Raw genomic sequence first — 8,587 nt, forward strand, 5'->3', positions numbered from 1 at the left:
AACCTTCTCTTTGTTTGAATAAAAAGCACACTCTGCACGTGCTCAGGGAATGGACAACATGAGGAATAAACAGACCAGGGAATATGAAGAACTATATTCTTCCATTATGTGTGTGTGTGTGTGTGTGTGTGTGTGTGTGTGTATGGAAACTCCCTCAATCCAGCTGTTCCTTGGAACCCCCCCCCCATTCACCCAAGGGTCTTCTGAGATAACTAACAGGAGGTTTGCTAATGAACTGGATGTGGAAATACAAAGCTGAGCTGGGGGCAAGCGGGGCGCTGACATGTGTAGGAGTAAGTCGCATTGAACTCAGTAAGACTTACTTCTGAGTAGACATGCACAGAGTTGGTTCTCCTCTCCATTTTAGCCTCACAACGTCAACAACAAGGCTGGATGTGGAAATAGAAAGCTTAGCAGGGAGCATAATACCTGGTGCAGGGCTGCAGACTGGCATGGTCATTTTAAAAGGTTCTTTCTTTCTTTCTTTCTTTCTTTCTTTCTTTCTTTCTTTCTTTCAAACAGCGTTGCTTTAAACCAAGAGTGCATCGCTCAGGGACACCTAGGGCAGCCTTGTTTTGGGAAGCCCCAAGGAGGAGGAAGTGTTTTGGCTGAAAGTAAATGGAGACAGAGACACCCACAAACAAGGCGGTGAGCACAATTCATTTAAAAAGAAATAACTTACGTATTTATTATCGGAATATATTACCTTGCGTTTTTATTAACGAAAATTTTTTGACTCTGTGCGGATGACAAAAAAAAGCTGCATGACTGCCGGCTCCGCAGGATCTCGTGGTGCCGTTCCGCAGAGGATTCCGTGGCACAGACAGAATGGAATTCGATCCCATTTCAGTCCGTGGTGGAATTCTCTGACATCCCTATGCGAAATGAAGCACTTACCTGGTGCTGTTCGCGCTGCTTTGCAAATGGCGGCTGCATCTGCGGCCGCCATTCGCTTCCCCATTTTGGCCGTGATAGGCTACATAAATACTTATGTAGCCTATCATGGCTAACACAGGAATGCCATTTGCATCCCTGCTGAGACTGTGATAGGCTACGTAAATATTTACATTGCCTATCACAGCAAAAAAACAGGAACGCAAATGGCGGCTGCTGTAGCCGCCGCCATTTGCGTCTGCAGGTTCCGCATGCCTGCGAATGCACCCAGCCAGCGGCTCCATGAAGTTGCCGCAGAGAGGAGCTGGCTAGGTTAGGATTTCAGGGGGAGGTGCGGAGCGCCTCCCCCCCCCCCACCGCAGATCACCCCTTTGAAAAGGTAAGTGACTTTCGCACATCCCTACATTGCCGAACTGTACCTGAACAGGCTGGGGCTTTATTAGAATGCAGTGGGGATGACCTTACTAAACAAACACAGAGGTCTCTGCTCATGTGCAGCATGATGAGATCATTGTATCACTTAGGCATGCCTTTGTGCATATGCAGGATGGCCTATTACTTCATTGAAGCCCCCCGGGCCCATGATAGAACACATCAGATTACAAGAAAACCTGTGCTGTTCTGGTGTGTGTTCTGCCATATGGGGAACTGCACATTTGCTGAAGATATATTTTTACACTGGAATGTGGCACCATCCCAGATATTGTGTAGCTCAGGCATGCTGCATTAACACTGTTTTTAATGGTGGGAGGCCATGATTAGAGTCACACAGGTATATATATGGAAAAACAAAAAAGAGGGATTAGAAGGCAGACAGCTGGAATTCAAGTTGTTATAGCTGTGCGAGCAGCCAGTATCAGGACACAATAGGTAATTCAGGTCCACTCAATATGCTTCGAGAGCCATTGTGAACTGAGACACCAAGGCTACAGTCCTCAGCACACTTCTTAGGAAGCCCTATTGGACTCAGTGGGCATTATTTTACAAAAAAAACATGCTTAGGATTAGAGATGTACGGACTGTGTAAAATCCACTCCATCTGTGTCAGGCACTTTTTGTTCCACTCACAGACAGATGCAAATTATTATTTTTTCATCATGCGGAAAAGTATGAAAATAATTACTTAGGGATGTCAGAGGATTCCACCACGGATTCCAGTGAGGCCGGATTCATTAGAATCTGCCCCCCCGGAATGCATGGCGGAACAGCCTCCTGCCCCCCGCCCCCCCGCAAAATCCTCCTGCGATGGAATTTACCTGGGGCGGATGCGGCAGCGGCTCCAGCGGCGGCTCTGGCAAAGGCAGCTGGTCTCCCGGCCGGCCATGGCCGGGCTGCTGCGGCCGCTATTTGCAGCCTTGCAGCCGTGATAGGCTATGTAAGTATTTACGTAGCCTATCACGGTAAAGGCAGCCACGCAAATGGCAGCCGCTATGCCATTTGCGTGGCTGCCTTTACTGTGATAGGCTACATAAATACTTAGGTAGCCTATCACAGCAAAGAGCAGGGGTGCAAATGGCATAGCGGCTGCCATTTGTGTCCCTGCTCTTTCATAGAATCATAGAATCATAGAATAGTAGGGTTGGAAGGGGCCTACAAGGCCATCGAGTCCAACCCCCTGCTCAATGCAGGAATCCAAGTCAGAGCATCCCTGACAAATGGCTGTCCAGCCTCGTCTTGAAGGCCTCCAGTGTGGGAGAGCCCACCACCTCCCCAGGTAATTGGTTCCATTGTCGTATTGCTCTTACAGTCAGGAAGTTTTTCCTGATGTTCAGCCGGAATCTGGCTTCCTGTAACTTGAGCCCATTATTCCGTGTCCTGAACTCTGGGATGATCAAGAAGAGATCCTGGCCTTCTTCTCTGTGACAACCTTTCAAGGACTTGAAGAGTGCTATCATATCTCCCCTCAGTCTTCTCTTCTCAAGGCTAAACATGCCCAGTTCTTTCAGTCTCTCTTCATAGGGCTTTGTTTCCAGTCCCCTGATCATCTTTGTTGCCTTCCTTTGTCGTGATAGGCTACATAAATACTTAGGTAGCCTATCACGGCTGCTTGCAAGGACGCAAATGGCAGCCGCTACGATGGCCGCCATTTGCGGCCGCAGCAGCCCGGCCATGGATGGAACTCTGGCTGCGGCCAGCCCCGGCTGGCGGCTCCGCAGAGCTGCCATGGAGTGGAGCCAGCCAGGGAGGATTCCGGGGGGAGGGACGAAATGCCTCCCCCCCACCGTGGATGCCCCTGCGTGGAACCAGATAAGGGATTTGTATATCCCTATAATTATGTAAGATGTTTTGTAACAATGTACATAATTTATCTTCATATGTAACATTTTGCATATTGTTCCCCATTCCATACAACTTCTCTTCAGCAGAAACTTGAGTATTTTCCTATGAATAATATGTGTAAAATACAGGAAAGTTAAAAAAAAAATCTGAAAGTCTACGGATGCTGCGCAGCCTGAGGGATCCACTCCACAGTGGATTCCACAGGTCGGATTCTTAGAAATCCGAGTTCATTTTCGTCCGTCTCGAATTTCTCCAGCTTCCCTACTTTAGGATTGGAATATAGGACTGCAATCTTACACATACACGTATTAGGAACTTTTTGAAATTGACTTGTTAAAAAAAATTGTAACCATTTCCAGAGAGGTAGCTCTCCTATTAGTCTATGTTGTGGCAAAAACAATGAAGAGTCTTGTGGCACCTTAAAGACTCTGGTCCACAAAAGCTTACGCCACATAAACGCCCCACCTGCCCTTCAGGCTGCTATCCTGTACACACTGGGGCCATCTGGTAGGGTGTTCACTTAAACATTGCCAAAAAAAGACAAAATGTATCACAAAAGTGATGACAAAATAGGATAACAATTTGCATATGCTAATATATATGTTTAACTGAAAAATGACAAATAAGAACTACAATCTAAATAGAAATATTACAATACATCTCACCATAGTGAGGAAGACCTGTGTGCCTGCTGCTCAGTCTGCTGTCCCAAGGACATAGTGCTGATGGTCAGCTCCCAAGTCCCTGTTCTTCCTTCTTATGGTTCTTTGATGCTGAGCCAAACTTGGACTGGGCAGCCCTTCAAACACAGGACACCTTCAAACTGAGGACTGTCCTCGGTGAAATAAGACACTAAGTCACCCTACCATCTATGGGCATTGCACAAAGAAACAGGGTTACTGCCAGCTTGATGATGATGATGATAACCACCACCACCACCCAGGACTCTGTCTGAGATAATAACTCCTTGAGTTCCAAGATTCAAAATAGAAAGAGAAATCTTAAACCCATGCAAAACTCCAGCATTACACCAAATAATATTATTTTTGAAAACTATGCTATTGATCCATACTGTTGTAGTACTGTGGATGCCTTCCCACTAGGGATGTATGAAACCCCCCTTACCTGGCTCCGCTGGGTTCCGCTGGGGGGGAGGTGCTCCGTCCCTCCCCCCGGAATCCTCGCCGGCCGGCTCCACTCCACAGGAATTCCACGGAGCCGCTGGCCGGCTCCGCCAGCAGCCGTACATCCGGCTGCTGGCTAGCAGGGATGTAAATGGCGGCGGCTGTAGCTGCCACCGTTTGCGTCCCTGAATTCAGCCGTGATAGGCTACGTAAAGACTTATGTAGCCTATCATGTCTGGGCTAAAAAAAAAATGCGTACGCAAATGGCGGCGGCTACGGCAACCGCCATTTGCATTCCTCATTTTTGGCCATCTTAGTCTACATAAATATTTACATAGACTAAGACGAAGGCAAGAAAGGGGAACACAAATAGCGTAGCGGACGCTATTTGCGCTCCCCCTTAGTTTCGCCGTCTTAGTCTACGTAAATATTTATGTAGACTAAGACAACCAAAAATAGGGAACGCAAATGGCGGCGGCCATAGCCGCCGTCATTTGCGTACACTTTTTTTTTTTAACCCAGACTTGATAGGCTACATAAGTCTTTACGTAGCCTATCACGAATGGGGGGGGGGGAAGACTGCAAATGGCGGCGGTGGCAGCCGGTCAGAAGACTAGCTGCCGCCGCCGCTGCCACCAAAGCCGCCGCTGGAGCCGCCGCCGTCTGGAACATCCACCCCAGGTAAGTCTCATCACGGGGGGGATCCACGGGGGGCGGGGGGTGGCAGGCCATTCTGCCACGGAGTTCGGGGGGCCGAATGCACTGGCATTCAGCCTCACCGAGATCCATGGGGGAATTCTCTGACATCCCTACTTCCCACAGCCTCTGGTGTCAAGAACCAAAGGGTTTCAAAGTTCAGACAAGAGGCATCAAATGAATTCATTATCCTTGAGATCTGACTGTCATTGTGCATCAATAGAGAAAGGGTTAGGGATGTTAGAGAGTTCCACCACGGATCCCAGGGGTGGCGAATTCCAGTGAATTCGGCCCCCCCAGAATCCATGGTAGAATGGATCCCCCACCCCTCCACCCTGCGAAAGCCCCGCGAAACGGAGCCTACCTCGGCTCCGGCTGCGGCTGTGGCTGTGGCTCCAGCAGTGGTGGTGGCGGCAGCGGCTCCGGCTGCTGCCGGGCTGGTGCGGATGCAAATGGCATCCTGAGTAGGGGATGCCATTTGCATCCCTATGGTAGCCCACGATAGGCTATGTAAATATTTACGTAGCCTATCACAGCTAAAGCAGAGATGCAAATGGCGTCCCCTATGCCATTTGTGTTCCTGTTTTATCCGTGATAGGCTACATGATAGGCTACGTTCCTCCACACACACACACCCGGAATCCTGCCTGGCCGGCTCCGCCAGCTCCGTCTTTTGCCAGCTCTGCCATTTGCATCCCTGCTTTAGCTGTGATTAGGGATGGCGGAGAATTTCTCCCCGAAACTTCGGGGGGCCGAGCGCCAACGTGTTCGGCCCCCCGAAGAAGTTTCGGGGAGAAATCCTCCGCACCCCCCCGCACCCCACACACCCCCCCGGGACGGGACTTACCTTCCCTGAATGTCCCTCCCGGCGGCGGGTCCGGCTGGCGGTTTGTCGGGTGTTCGAGCGGGGCAGGAGCGGCAGCCGGTCTTTCGACCGGCTGCCGCCCCCGCCATTGCAATAAAAGAAAAAAAAAAAGTCTCCTGATAGGCTACGTGACGATTCACGTAGCCTATCACGGCTAGATTTGCAAAGTCAGCCGTGATAGGCTACGTCAATCGTCACGTAGCCTATCACGGGTGACTTAAAAAAAAAAGTGTGTACGGATAATGGCGGCCCCCATAGGGAGCCGCCATTCCCGTTCCTTATTTGGTCTCTGTAGTCTACGTAAATGTTTACGTAGACTACAGCGAAAATAAGGGCAACGCTATTTGCGTTGTCCTTATTTTCGCCGTAGTCTACGTAAACATTTACGTCGACTACAGCAACTAAATAAGGAACACGAATGGCGGCTCCCTATGGGGGCCGCCATTCGCGTACGGGCTTTTTTTTTTTTAAAGTCACCTGTGATAGGCTACGTGACGATTCACATAGCCTATCACGGCTGACTTTGCAGATCTAGCCGTGATAGGCTACGTGAATTGTCACGTAGCCTATCAGGGGGCATTTTGTTTTGTTTTTTAACTTTCGCGTTCACGGCCGGGCGAGGCGGCAAGCCTCCTCCCCGGCCTGAATTTCGGCCAGGTGAGGCGGGAAGCCTCCCCCCGCGGCCTGAATTTCGGCCGGGCGAGGCGGGAAGCCTCCCCCCCCGGCCTGAACTTCGCGGGGGTAGCAGCGAAGCGCTCCCCCCCACCGCGAACAAGCTGCGAGAAAAGGTAAGTGACTTTCGTCCACCCCTAGCTGTGATAGGCTACATAAAAATTTACATAGCCTATCACGGGCTACCATAGGGACGCAAATGGTGTCCCCTACTCAGGACACCATTTGCATCCGCACCAGCCCGGCAGTGGCTGGAGGCCTCACTGCAGGTTGGCCCGGCTGGCAGCTCTGTGGCCTGGCCGCGGAGCGGAGCCAGCGCTGCAGGATTCCAGGGGAGAGGAACAGATCACCTCCCCCCATCTGCGGAATCCAGCGGAGCCAGGTAAGCAGGGTTTCGTACACTAGGGATGTACGAATCCCTTACCTTGTTCCGGTGGCGGCGTCCGCTGGAGGGGGGGAGGCGCTCCGTCCCTCCCCCCGGAATCCTCGATGGGGGGGAGGTGATCCGGTCCTCCCCCCTGGAATCCTCGATGGCCGGCTCTGCTCCACGGCGGCTCCGTGGAGCAGCCGGCCAGGCCAGGGCCGTCCGCAGCCGGATTTCCGGCCACGGTGGCTACTGGGTAAAAAAAACAAAACAGCGTATACAAATGGCGGTGGCTACACCGCCATTTGCATTCCTTATTTTTCGCCGTCTTAGTCTACGTAAATATTTACATAGACTATTACGGCAAAAATAAAGGGGAACGCAAATAGCGTAGCGGTCGCTATTTGCGTCCCTTTTTGATTTGCCATAATAGTCTACGAATTCAATTAATGAATTCAATAATGAACTTAAGCAAAGCATTATGGATCTCTAGGCCCCTCTAACACTACAGGTAACTTGGTTCCAGGCCTGGGCCAATACATTCCACCCCCAGATGATCAAAGGATGATAGCAGTCTATGCATTACAATCTCTTCCTACCCAGAGGGCCGGATCTTCTTTGCTCTGCCGTTTGATCACCAGAGGGTTGATAACTACTTAAATGTATACTTTAAAATTTGACAGCCATATGAGCAAGCACACAAAGCTATAAAGCGGCTGCCAATAACAGTCAGAATGATTGCAATCACTTGCTTCTACCACCCCCCGATTCCTTGAAACCAGTCTGAAATCGGTTCAAAGAGGGACTCTCCTTCTAGGCGATGTATTTACTCACTTTGCACATACAAAGCCTTTACACCGTGATTTATCACCCTCTGCTTGTTATTCAATACCATTTCTATAGCCTTTCTAAAAACATTCACTTTGTACATTATTGTGGCTACTCCACCCCCAGGTAATAGGCTCCAGGCATAGTCAGCTGAACTGAAGGTGTCCTATTGCCATCTCACCTTCCAAGCCCTGTAATTACCTACTGCAGGGCTCTTCAAGGTATCCACAAACCTATAGGGACCCCATAGCAGTCCCAGGGAGCATCTTCCAATCCACCCTGGGGGCAACCTTTCTCTTGGTCTTTCTCTTTGTCCTCTTCTTTTCCCTTCTCCTGTTCTTTGTCTTGCCTCCCTCCTTCTCGTTCTCCCTCTCTTTGTCTTTCTCCCTGTCACTGTCTTTGTCCCTGTCCCTGTCTTTCTCTCTCTCTCTCTTTTCATGGATTTGTTTGCCTTCGGCGTGTTTACTCTGAAGGCTCTGTCCCAGGTGGCACTAACATCAAACCATTGGGAACCACACTTACTGTCATTCGGAGTTGCAACTGACAGTAAAAACGTTTGCAAATATCTAGGGATGTCAGAGAATTCTGCGACAGATCTCAGTGGGGCCGAATGCCAGTGCATTCAGCCCTGCGAAATCCATCGCGGAATGGCCTGCCACCTCCCCCGCACCCTACAGATCCCCCCTGGGATGAGACTTACCTGAGGTGGATGTTCTGGTCGGTGGTGGCTCCAGCGGTGGCTTCAGCAGTGGCGGCGGTGGCTGGTCTTCCGACCGGCCGCCGCCGCCACCATTTGCAGTCTGTGTTTCCCCCCCCCATAGATGTGATAGGCTCCGTAAAGACTTACATAGCCTATCATGTCTA

The sequence above is a fragment of the Heloderma suspectum genome, chromosome 7 (genome assembly GCF_057233095.1).
Source record: "Heloderma suspectum isolate Gila_16-S chromosome 7, 16-S_ref, whole genome shotgun sequence".
Taxonomy (NCBI): Eukaryota; Metazoa; Chordata; class Lepidosauria; order Squamata; family Helodermatidae; genus Heloderma; species Heloderma suspectum.